At 37.1% G+C, this 13,566-nt stretch overlaps 1 long non-coding RNA gene across 1 annotated transcript in view; it reads right to left on the reverse strand.

Moving 5' to 3' along the window:
• Positions 1-4,181: 4,181 nt before the first annotated feature.
• LOC107712818 (uncharacterized) overlaps positions 4,182-13,566 on the reverse strand; it is a 22,711-nt gene continuing 13,326 nt past the window's right edge. Inside the window, exon 3 of the long non-coding RNA XR_001636832.1 lies at positions 4,182-4,916. This is a non-coding gene — a long non-coding RNA (uncharacterized LOC107712818). The remainder of the gene's footprint in view (positions 4,917-13,566) is intronic.

Consider the following 13,566-nt stretch of genomic DNA (forward strand, 5'->3'; position numbering starts at 1 on the left):
AGGGATGGGCGTATCGATCGAAAGTATCGATATATTGATACTGATGCGAGTATCGAAAGTATCGATATTCAAACAAAAAATATCGATACTAAGGTGTTTTTTATTTACCAGCGATTTTGTTTATTTAACAAAAAAATAATAATGCGTACAATATGCATTGAATTGGACGAATAACCTTTGTTAGCGAGTAATTGTGTAGGATAGAACTATTTTCCTGCTCATCTGAACACGCAAATGTTGCAAGACAGAACTAATCAATCACAGAGAGCGTTCACTCACTTCTGACAGTACATTCAAACAGGGCTGCTTTTCCCAAAAGTATCATAAGAAAGCATTAAAGCTTTTGGGAACGGCAGCCCTGAACAATGCTTATCAGAGGACATACGGACCGAGTTATTTCACAATAAACAAACTGAAATTGTAGCTTACATAGTTTGTGCAATTACAGTTATTTAAATTGAACGTTGAAAGATAATACTGATCATGTTCTATTCTGTAATGTTAATAGAAATCATACACTGTCAGAATAAAAAGGTTGCATTTTATGCATGCAACAGCCCGTCACTGGCAGTCCCTTATGAAAATGAGCCATGGTTTTACTAAAGTGACCATAGTTCAACTGTAGTATTTCTAGATTTGAATCATGTGTAAACAAAAAACATACTTGAACCATGTGTAAACAAAAATATAACCTAATAAGTAGGGCTGCACGATAAATCGCATGCGATATTTAACGCGCATCTTGACAGAAAGCCGGTTCTGTAATCAGCGGTAAATCTCCATCACGTGCGTGCTTTCACATTGAGCAGCATTAGCTACACAGAGCCGTTGTTCACTGATGAGCTGCGCAAAAAATCGCGCGAATATGAACGTGGTTTTGCGCAGCTCGTCAGTGAACAACGGATCTGTTTTCATAATTTAAACGTTTAGTTCAGAAGTATCGAATCGGTATCGATATCGACGATACTGCCTTGAAAAATATCGGTATCGTATCGAAAAAAAAATAAGTGGTATAGCCCATCCCTAGTGAGGACACCGTGTTCACTAGCAGCTCTTGGTCAAGTCAAGACGCGGATATATGTAAACACAATGCTAACTTTGATTCCTAATACCAATACATTGATGTTCAATAATGGTGTGTGTGTGTATATATATATATGCGTTGCTCTTGAGTTGCAAGGTGTTTTGAAATCTTGTTAGCCTGTTGCTATGGGGTTTCTAGGGTGTTAGGTGTGCACATTACCTTTTATTCATTAAATATAAAGTTAAATAGCAAAATAGAACTGTGTAGCCCCATGTTTAATGATCCAGACTGGTAACTTTAATGGCTGTAGGTTAAAACCAGTCAAAGTTCTGCTAACTACAGCTATATTGCTTACTTTATATTCAACTCAAAATATACATTGCTTCCAAAAATCACAAACTAAACCTGTTCACTTGTAAATGTTTTCCATGATATGGGCTATATTTATAATAGAGTACTAGGAAATGCTGAAAACTGTGTATTTAAAAAACAAATAGTATGTGAAACAGTATTGTCGTCACATAACCATATAACATTTTCCAGAATGAAACCCCTGCAAAAAGTTTTTCCCATAAAACTACCTTTAATGTTAGCATAATTTGAGAAAATTACATGCATCTGTGTTCAAGTTCATATGATCACAGTAATTATGCATGTATATAAAATACATGTGTTCAGTGCACTGACACAAATATATTTTCCCTTCATCCCTCAGACAAACCCGTAAAATGCAGATGATCCCTAACAGCAGGGTTTGTTAGATCTAGTACAACACACACATCTTGTATTGATCACCTTGTGACAGAAGTGTCTGCAAGTCCAATAGTGTTTCAGTGGTGATCCAGTTCTTTGTAATGCAAGCAGCAGAGGATGTTAACCTCCATTTGTACAGTGACTCAATATTTGCAGAGAAAGGACTCATTGAATACTTTGTCATTTTTTATATGTATGCTCTTCAAAGCATTTGATCATCTTGATCTGTGGCTCATTACAGTGATCTTTTAAAGGCTGTATATATTTACCAAAACAGTAACACTAATGACTAACATATAAGAATCTAGGCTGCTTTAAGGTGAAGTAACATCACCGATTTGAGATGCTATTTGAAATCGGGTTAAAAATGATTGTCTTTACAAATATTGTTTATTGATCATTTCAGTCATTTTTTGTACTCTAGGTTTTTATCTTGACAATACGTGTTTTTATTGGCAAATAATTAGAATTTGTGACTGTGGCTCTGAAAAGCTGCGCAGTTATTGCGGTCGATACTGCAGCAGTGAGACAGTTAACTGCAAGTCCAGAGTGACTTGGCATTTTAAACAGGACTGTCATGTTTGTTGTTGTTATTTATTTATTTTTTGTATTTCTTGCCTTGGTTAAAGATCAGGTCAGGACTTTGTTGCCTCACCCACAAACAGCTGCCCACCAAAACATAAAAATGTATAGTACATGAGTAATGGTGCTTAAAGGGATAGTTCATCCAAAAATTAAAATCCTGTCATCATTTACTCGCCCTCCAATTGTTCCAAACATGTATGAGTTTTTTTCTTCTGTTGAACACAAAAGAAGATATTTTGAAGAATGTCGGTAAAGCAAAGAATTGACGGTAGCCATTGACTTCCATAGTATTTTTTCCCATACTATGGAAGTCAATGGCTACCGTCAAAAACATATTTTGTGCTTAACATAAGAAAGACACCCATACCAGTCAGTAATGACGTGAGGATGAGTAAATAATGACAGCAATTGCATTTTTGGGTGAAACATACATTTAAAGCTAGAAGAATTCCTCTGAGCCACAAAATGAAATCCTAGAATCTGCTCTGATTTCTACTAACGCTCATTTACATTTCCAGGGCAAAAAAAAAACAAAAAAACATTTAACAATATTTTTTACTCCTTATAACTTCATTTAGCCCTTCAAAGTACATGTTTTCCCTTTTGAAAATCTTGCTAGCTAACAAGCCAATCTAATTACACTCCTGCCAATTTTATTTACTTTTACAGCCAATGAAATCCATTTCTGTGTAAAATGTAATTGAACACAGCAATGGTCATTTGTCTTTGTGAAGGGATGTCTCATCACTCACCGCAACACAGTTTTTGACCTAAAGCTATTAGTGGGAGGTATAACTAAAATATCAAAGTATGAATAATCATACTCACAATACAGTTATTTTAGCTAGAAATCCAAATATGGGTTATTTTTGTTGCATAAACTTGTATAATCCTATAATGCCTTTCATTCTGAAGATAGAGGCCGCTCTTTCCTCACAGGCACCGGCACTAGAGAGCATATCTCAGTATTAAACTGATGATTATTCACTGCTCGGGCCATTTCTGGTCATGAGGTGAAAGACTGTTTGGTAATATAATGTTATGATAATCTAGATGGTTCATAAGGGGCCTCAGCAACATTTACTGTGAGTGTGCATATAGATATGTCTCTGTCCACATACAGACAGACAGGGAATCACTGTAGTGCTGGATAAATGCCATCATTTATTCGGTAAATGAAAGAGCATTCACAATCAGCTGAGTAATGCATGATCCTTTATTGTCTCAACAACATTATTCTGAACAGTGTGTGGGAGACTACATTGTCAGGTTTTTGGCATGGAAGTGTGTTTAAAACGATTAGCTTCAAATAGGATTTGCTTCATGTATGACCATGTCAAATCCAATTCCCCAATGACCGTTTCACACGTCAAGAATAATCCTTGATTTAATGCGCTTGTTCTCGCTTTAAAATTTCTCAGGCATATTCCCATCCACTGACATTTTTGAATATATAATTTAACTTTATTACTTGGAAAGGAGCACACTTTCTAATCAGGTTGAAAAAATTAGACAAAAAATATTTAAAATAAAAATAAAATGATACATATATGATTTAATGCATGATCCAGTAATTGTTCATATTATCTCAGTTATTATTATTATAAGGATTATTAAACCATTGGTTTAACAGTTAGATTGAATATTTCATATTACTTCAATTTTCAGATTATTAAGAGGAAAATTTGCTGTTTGTTGTTGTTTCATTTAATTACTGACTTTGACTCAGACATTTCACCCCAAAAAAAAAGGTATTTGGCGAGAAACATTTGAGTGCATATTGAGATATTACTTACAGTCTTAAAAACAGAGGTTCTTCAGGAAAAATGTTCTTCGTATTATTAAAATATTCTGTAGTGTAGATTACAGATTTTTGTATAATTGCTGAGTTGAAGCTCAAGAGGCGACGTGATAATAGGGCCTTTTTCTAAGGGAAAAAAATATGAAAAGATGGATATTTCACTAAAAATCTCCATTTGCTCTCTTTTTAATGGCATTGATTTCTAGGAGATCAACTGAGATATTAATGAAATCTCATTTGTGATTTTTGTTATATTCATTATGGCATACATTTTGATCTAGAAGATGTTTTCGCTGTACATGGCATCAAAAATCACATATTTAATTTGCCTGGCATATTGTCAGCTTTAAAACTAACAAGGCTGAACATTTTATACCATCAATAATGCATGATATTTACAGGCTGGTGTTGGAGCAGAGAAGAGCCCAGGGACTCGGTTTTCCCCTCGACTTCATTTGGCTGTGTGACAGGATCCATAACCCTCTCTGAATCCTATCAAATGATGTGGTATGAAGTGTCATCTGCTCTCTGAGCGCTTCTGAGGAGTTTCATCTCTGCAGGGAACTGTCATCAGGTTCCTCTTCCTTTCTTTCTCTCTCCCATTCCCATCAATTGGATGGGCTATCAGACACGTCCAATCAGAGGCCAGTTCCAGTGGTCAGAATGAAGGTGATCAGCAGGTGAAGTTGCTCCCCTCTGCATCTCTACTTCCTGTCCCACCAGGGCAGCGTCCCCTCCATGTTTTTATCCATCCTGAATGCAGCGAAACAACACGAGTAGTCCTTGAGATGCACAAAAGATTTGTGTGTGTGTGTGTGTGTGTGTGTGTGTGTGTGTTTTTCCGCTTTCTCTGTGTTTGTGTTATTTGAAAGGACAGGAATGCAACCTTGGAAAATAAAGTACTTTATAATAGTTGTAAAAGACTTACATAAATTCATAAATTCAACTTCTGCTAGGGTTTATGTGGGCATTAAATATTTTTCATGTACAGCATTCATCACAATCAGTTCTCAAGCATTAGATTCGACTATAACATTCTTGTTTTTCTTACATATATCATGTTTATTCATCTCCAACATTTATATTCAAGTACGTTCAAAAATATGCAACCATTTTTCTGTTTGTTATGAAAGATTAATCCCTAGTTGCTGGTGTATTTTGCATGAATTTGTCGTGCCCTGAGGACAAATCCAACCCATACAAATTTACATCCTCGCAGGGTAATAAATCTCTCCACACATAGCAACAATCTCGCAAAATCATTAATGTGTTTGTCCTCTCTTATCAATTCCATTTTCTGGAGTAATTGATCAGTAATCTAATTGGTCCAGTGACCCTCTGCATAATTAAACGCTATCAAAGTGATCTGTCGGCAACTGGCAGAGAACAGATGTTGCTCTTCAGTGGAGTAATCAGTCATCGACCCCTGGCTTGAGCCAATCACAATTACCTTGATTTGTGCAGTCCAGAGCGTGAGACCCCTTGTCCCAAGTCACTCAGAGACCCCCGAATGGATCAATAAACTCCTCAGTAGCTCCGCCCACCTTGTTCTTACTGGTCTGTGACTTTGATGGGTTTAACCTGTTACATAATGCAATTTCAGTTTAGAACAGTGCATTTAAAACTTAGGTTTTAAAGGGTTAGTTCGCCCCAAAATGAAAATTAGGCTGCGTTTTACTCACCCCTGAGGCATCCTAGGTGTATATGACTTTCTTCTTTCAGACGAATCCAGTCGGAGTTATATTAAAAATGGTCTTTGATCTTTCAAGCTCTATCGTTGTACTCAGCGGGTGTTGCATTCCTTCTGTTCAAAAGACGTGAAATAAAAAGCACCCTTCCACAAAAAAAAGTGTCTCACATGGCTCCGGGGGGTGAACAAAGGCCTCCTGTAGCGAATCGATGCGTTTTTGTAAGAAAAATATCCATATTCAAAACGTAATAATCACTTGAATCTAGCGTGCGCCAGCAGTTGTACACAGAAGCAGTTTCGGGAGGATGACGTATGGGGTCAGTGTTGCGCATGCGCCGGTGAGTCTCGTGAAAACCAACGTTTGGTAACGGGATCAAAGGAAGCAAAGTTTCCTTACTTTAGCAAAGGAAAACAAGTCTCCTCTTGGCTTAAATCGAAATCCTCCGACATTCTTTGAAATGTGTCATTTTACACCACTAGTGGCACTAACAGTAATTGCAATTCTTTTTAATGCAACAAGTTGAGCAGAAATGATTGATTCTTAAGATCACATTTACCATTTGCTCTGTGAAATTTTGCATGCAAAATCCAGTCACTTCAATAGGAATCCGGGCCCATCCCAAATGGTACATGTGGACTTGCGATCTTTGCTCCAAAATACTGTGGGCACATTTACCGTTGCTCTGCAAAATTTCACAGACAAACTTCTGTCATTTTTATAGGAATCCGCACAATTGTGTTTCACATGAGGGAGAGAAAGTTCCCATGTAGATTTTGCTCGTGTTCAAGTTGTCATGTTGCTTTGATGGCTGCTTTATATGTGTGAGCTGTGCTTCATGCATCGCTACACTATTGACAACAATCTTTTCCCACAAAATTTCGCTAATGTGACTGCACCTTTACAGTTGTTGCAAACACGCTGATACTCACGGAAGTTTCAAGGGCAACAGCAATACTATGGTCCATCCCAAACTGTGCATGTGGACTTGTGGACTTTGCGCCACAACACTATTAAGGCATGGTCACTTTTACCGTTGCTTGGTGAAATTTTGTGAAAGAAATCCAGTACTTTCTGTAGGAATCTGCATGATCAGGAGTTTCGCATGATGGCGAAAAAGTTGCTAGTGCAGATTTCTTTCATGTTCATGTGCTTCATGCATGGCTACATTATTGACAATGGACAGTGGACCTTTTTGCCTGCTAAATTTAGCTGAAATTTTGCTAATGTGACCACACTTTAAGCTGTCCTTTTTGCCATTTTACTATATAAGAAGAATGCTCAACAGCACCCTTTTTGCGCCACTACACCCTTGATTTCACACTAGACTTCACAGAGGACTACTACCCAATAGTAGTTAATAGTAGGGACCATACGTGCACTTTTTCCCAGACACGTCCTGCCTGGCCAGGATTTCTATATTGCCTGAAATATCCAGGTTTTGGCTTCGCTTGCGCTGTGCAGACCGATCGGTTTTATGACATCAAAGTACCGTGAGAGCTATAGAAAGCAGACGGCTCCTTATACTTTAGAATCACTCTCGCTGTACTTTGATGTCATACACCGATCGGTATGCGCAGCACCGCTTCAAGTTGAACACACCTAATATGTATGAATATTTGCATTGCTTTGACCGTTCTCTATAGATCCCACCTTCTCACGCACCATGATTGGTTGATTATGTACAATGCCTGCATGTTATTGGTCAAACTACTTTTTGATCATTACCTTCAGCAAGTATGAAAACAGGAAAATAAACCCTAAACCTGGATATTTTAGGCAATATAGAAATCCTGGCCAGGACGTGTCCAGAAAAAAGGGCATGTATGGTCACCCTACCCAATAGTCTATTTGGCATTATGCTACCAAAATGTGGACTACATGGGTGCCATTTCGGACAAAGCCGATATTTATTTTAAAGATAGTTTGGTCAAATTAAAATACTTGCTTTACTTTGAATTTGTAACAGCGACAGATGAGAGTATAACAATAAACTATAATATATTTTCTCACTAGTTTGTTTTGTCAAATTTTTTTGTTCTCAGTTTAGGAATGCTGGCTCATCTTGCATGCAAAGAGGAATTAAACATAATTGGAGAGTTGTGTACCTGTTACAAAACCACATGAAAGTTGTGATCATCCTCCGAATGAAATATGAATCGTCAAATCATTTCTGTGTGCCTATAAAATCCTGATGTGATTCCGTAAATACAATGGCTTTCTTTTGAACACTTTCAACAGCTGCACTCACCATTCAAAGAATCAATAAAAGACCTTGAAGAAATTATGCCAGCTGATATGATGTAATCTTTTATTGTTGGCTAGATAATGGCTGGGCTGTACGTGACTGAATCACTCAGTACTCTTTTATTCACTCTCTTTCTATCTCTCGCTCTTTATCTCTCTATCTCTCCCTCAGTGCTATGGATGTCCTGTCTCAAACAACCAGGAGATACACTCTGCCTCCTCTTTCGCTTCGGTTTCATCAGCAGTGCCGGGATAAAAGGGCCTTAGAGGCAGAATAATTAGATCAAACAATAGATTTAGGATTCAATACAAAATAAGAACATCCTCTGTGTTTTTGGAAAGGTTTACCCTCGTTCAGCGGCTGCTCAGAGCTTCCCCAGTCCGAAAATACCAGTTAGTGCTGGCTTGGCTCACAACGGTCCATTGCTTGGTTTTAGAGAAAGTAATGACAGCTGGAAGCCTTAAAGTCTTTAGGAGGGAGGCATGAGCTCTTGCTGGGCTGTTTGAGAATCCAAGGATAGCCAAATAACGGTTTGAAATCAACGGCATGAACAATTCTGAAAAACAAGGCAGAGTTAAGTTTAGCTCAAGGGTACGAGATAGGCTACAAGTGCACCAATACAAACACTTCTAGCTCTCTAATCAAAAGATTAAACTTTTAATATCAAAGATTACTCAAGTGTGTGTGTGTGTGCAAATAAATAAAAACAACAAAATATGATAAAAAAAAAAAAAAAGTAAATGTGTAATGAGAGCATAAACATATAATTTAAAAGCTGACTCCACTTGGAAAAATGTGTTTACATTTTTATATTAATTTTTACAGCCACATTAAAGCATAATCTACTTTGTGCATCAACAGCTTGTCCTTTTATTTTTATTTTTTGGTTGTGATTCACAATTTAGTGTAATGTATAGGCTAAATATGATTTTCATTTTTAATATGCAAGAGTAAAATGTTAAACTTTTAAACTAAATTTGGAACATTTTAACTTCTAAAAACCGTGTTCTAAAAATGTGGCGTTCATGCACGAGATGCAAACGGTCAAGGAAGCAACGCAGCAGCAGAACGCAAAAAAAACGTTTTGTGTATGAACTCCCAGTTCGTGCTCGTTTTGATTCAGGGTAATTCATGGAATCGTAAACAAGAGACTCGTTCCGAACAGTTTTAAATCAGACTGGCGAACAGCTGCAAACGGATCAGTTCAGGTCGTGATTGAATCGTTGACTGCGATTTGATCATTAATAAGAACCGAAAAGAATCGGCTCACAAGAATGATTCATAAGCGAGTCAGATGTCACTAATGCTGAGCAGGTATCTACGTCTTCGGTTTGAACCATAGACTGTATAAAAAACATGGACGTAGTGTCCGTGACGTCACCCGTAGGTTTCTGTTGACCGTTTTTGAAGCTCAAAGTGGGCGGAGCCGGCTGTCGCCATCTTGGCAGCGCATCACCGCGCGTCACTCCCGGATAATCGAAAATGGGCAAAGAGGGCGGGAGCTGGTTGTTGAAACCACGCCCACTTAGCTCGCTGGCGGTGACAGCAGCAGCAATCTACTCCCTTAATTATGCAGAACTTTAAGGCTTAATATCATTAAAAGGATGAGTTATAAAAAAATTCACCCCCTTCACAGTTGTCATGAAGGGCAAAATTAACTATATAGACCAAAACCACTTTTTGTACCCGGCTGTAAACACATTTTTTTTCTGCTGTAAAGTTGGGCATTTTAACATGGGGTGTCTATGGGACTGACTCCCTTTTGGAGCCAGCCTCTAGCGGCCAGTCGATGAATTGCAGTTTTAGTCACTTCCTTGTTGGTTTCACAAGAGAGACCGGAAGGTTGCCGCTTGATTTGAACTAACGATTGGCATTTTATTTTTTATTAAATGTAATTAAGTAAAACCAAGATATTCTTTTTAATGTGTTTAAGTAAACGTTTTTCTAAAATGAGAATACTCTGTTAAAGTTAAATACGCATAGTGAAGTAAAATACTGCTTGTTTACGTTTGTCAAGCATTGGCGTGTGCTTTTGTATAGGCTACTTGTTTACTGCTTACTTCTGGTTGTTAGCAGATTATTAAATATAACCACAAAACATTTTTTTTTTTATATTTACCATGGAGGTCAATCAAGATTTTTGTGGCTGTAAATGTGTGTTATTTTAGGAATCAGGTGTCATTGTGGAATTTCCCCAGGGATCCCAGAGCGTGCTGTAAATGAATGTGGCATCTCATTAACAATCAACATGGTGAGTATAACCCGGCTTGGGCCTGTTTTACATTCCTGACACTTTCATACTTCACAAATTAACTTCACGCTTGTTTATTCCTCACTAACCGTGAATGATTTTACATTAACAGTATTTATGGACCTCTGTAGCTCACACATCATACTGAAACAAATACATTGTATGCAAACAAGTGAACACAAAAAATATATTTTTTTGTTTGAAAATCACCTTGTCTGTGTAGGCTCAAATGTAACAGATCCATATGGAAATGATATTTGATGTCAAATCCATCAACACAAACATCAAATTACCATGCAATTAACATCTACAGACCAATACAGCACAATTTTAACACCCTCAAATAAATATTAATTCATGCGCACACAGAGAGACACAATCTTGCTGAAGTGTTCCCTTGCCAAAACAAACACACTACGGAGAGAAGCACAGATTACCAGAGTTCAGTGTCCCAGCATCATGATGAAACTTCACGGAAATAACCTGCAACATCTGCACCGTGGACACTGCTGCAGAGCAAATGCATCTTTGCCTCGCACTTCTCGCCTCACTCCCTTGCCCCAATGCATTGTGGGGGTTTTGGTGACAAAGAAGCATTTCAGTCAAGCTTAGTCCTTTATGAAGCTGTCATGTTAGCCTGTGCTCCAAAACCTAGTGAGCTGCCTACCTAGACAGCATTTCGAGATGCTTTAAAGATACCTCATTTTGGTATTCTATTGTCCTTGGAAGATGATGTAAAAAGGCACAAAATCGGACTGCTAATGTTGAATTTGCAGATGCTTGTCAACAAAAAAATTCCCCAAGTTATGGATAAACAATGCTATGCAACACTGGCATAGGTTATGCATGTTTACTAAACAGGTTTTCTCATCATGTAACTTAAGACTTTTTTTTTTTTGATGCATTTTTTGCTTAAAAGTGATTAATGTGTGAATGTGAATATTTATTGTTCCAAGTGAGGTTCCAAGTTGGAAGTGCCGTTTTGTTACAATTGGAAATTCAAACTTTTGAATAGAATGCCACATAAGGCCAAACTAATTCAATAACGCAATCCCAGAATGAATCGCAGAAAGCTTGGTGAAAAAAAAAAAAATGTATTAAAGAATATAGAAATGCTGATTATAGCCTAATTATACTTATATTCTATTTAATATAAAAAAGTACTGATACAAATGGAAGCCCCTTTCCGACATAGATAAAAAAAAAAATATATAGGTAATTCCTACTTATCAACAATGCATACTTTGTTTCTCACAAACTTTGCTTCTCAGAACAGCGAGATAATATAAACATAATTCCTATATATAAAAATCTCAATTCTGAGAAAAAAAGTCATTCTTGCAATTCTGACTTTTTTCTCTCTGAATTCTGAGTTTACATCTCATAATTCTTTTTTTTTCTCTCCACGGAATAAAAAAAATAATAAATTTTTTTTTTTCCAATCTCATAATTCTTTTTTTTCTCACAATTTTGAATTTATATCTCACAACTCAAGACTTTTCTTCTCAGAATTGTGTGTTTTTCCTTGCAATTTTTTACTAATTCCTTGGAAGAAACAGGCTTCCATACTGTAGTTCTAAATATATAAGTAAGTATTTTATGTATTTACGTGTGCTTATTAGTGCAACACACTAACATAAAATTCTATTGTAATAAATTGGAGATGTTAGGGCTGGTTCACACAGAATGTGTTTTTCTGTTCCACTGTGCTACTTTTGTAATGTTTTTCTATGTAAATGCACTAGACAGACATGCATAACTGTTACACATGTATCTTTTGCAGCGTCTCACACATGATGCGGTGCTCAAGTTAAAATAAGCTTGACTTAAAAAAAAAAAAAAAACGTCTCAAGACCTTGTGTTTTTTCCTATTCCACAGAAAAAAAACATGTTTTGTGTGACTGGCCCCTTATGTGTGCCGCATGGAGTTGCTGCCTATGTAGAGTGTTTCGTTAAAATAAGCTTGACTTAAAAAAAAAAAAAAACGTCTCAAGACCTTGTGTTTTTTCCTATTCCACAGAAAAAAAACATGTTTTGTGTGACTGGCCCCTTATGTGTGCCGCATGGAGTTGCTGCCTATGTAGAGTGTTTCAAATCAGACAGTTTTGAGGTTTATTCAGGTAGGATGTCACCTTAGAAGGCAGCAGACAGCAACACAGCTCACTCAATTTCAGAACAAAGTTATTATGTGGAATAAATGTTTCAGTTATGAAAATTTGTCTGGGAGCTTCAAGGGTTCCCGAGGTTTACACTTTTGTCCCATAATGCCTCAGAGACCAAAGAAACTTTAATTACAAATCAAGCAGCACGGGCTGTTGCCAATGAAGCGGCCGTTCTATGCACACACTCCAAAAAGAAGTGTTATTCTTAATTGCAGGTCAGTGTAAAACTGATGTGTCAGCTGCTGTGACTGCTAATTAATTCTGCTCACAAACGAAGCCAGAGACAATCTCCATCTGCTGCTGTTTAACCTGGGAGAGAGTTGCATGTCGGATTGTCATGCTCTTATTATGATAGAGTGCTCGTCTGTGATTGTGACTTTTAATGGAACAAGGAACACTGACGCACATGCTAGTTATCACAATCTAAAAGGTTTTGAATCCGCTTACACAAATGTGCATTTTCTGTAGCAGTGATTTTGTATTATTGTATTATTTTGTATTATTTCAAGCATCCAGTCTTTCATAAATGATAACTAATAAAATCTTCCAGAAATGATAAATAATTAATAAAATAATATGTATAAATAAATACAATTATTGTAAATCAGAATAATTAAAATGTATGTTGTATATGTTTCATTCGCATACCAATTATTAGCTAACATGTCAGCTAAAACAATGCTTAAATATATTTTTCTGATACCTTTTATACTATATTAGATGTTGGGGAAATGTGTCAAAAAAGGTCACAAAAGGTCAACTTGCGCTCAGTGAACTGTATTTCCCTTTCATGGGAACTTCGAACTGCGTCCTCTAGGGGTCGCTATGGGGGAACGCCTCGTCGTGACCCGTGTCTGAAGCATACATTGAAAAAACACCAACTCGTTGGCCGGCGACTATAGTATAAATAGGCGCCGGGAGCACACATCATTCTCTTCTTCGTCTTCATTGACTGTTCTGTTTGAAGCGTGCATTTCCAAGGAAAAAGTAAGAGCTATCTCTATTCATTATGGCGAGCACTAGCAGAGCATTTAGAAGGTGTGTGCATCCGTGT

The sequence above is a fragment of the Sinocyclocheilus rhinocerous genome, unplaced genomic scaffold, assembly GCF_001515625.1.
Source record: "Sinocyclocheilus rhinocerous isolate Xijiao unplaced genomic scaffold, SAMN03320098_v1.1 scaffold1740, whole genome shotgun sequence".
NCBI classification, from domain to species: domain Eukaryota; kingdom Metazoa; phylum Chordata; class Actinopteri; order Cypriniformes; family Cyprinidae; genus Sinocyclocheilus; species Sinocyclocheilus rhinocerous.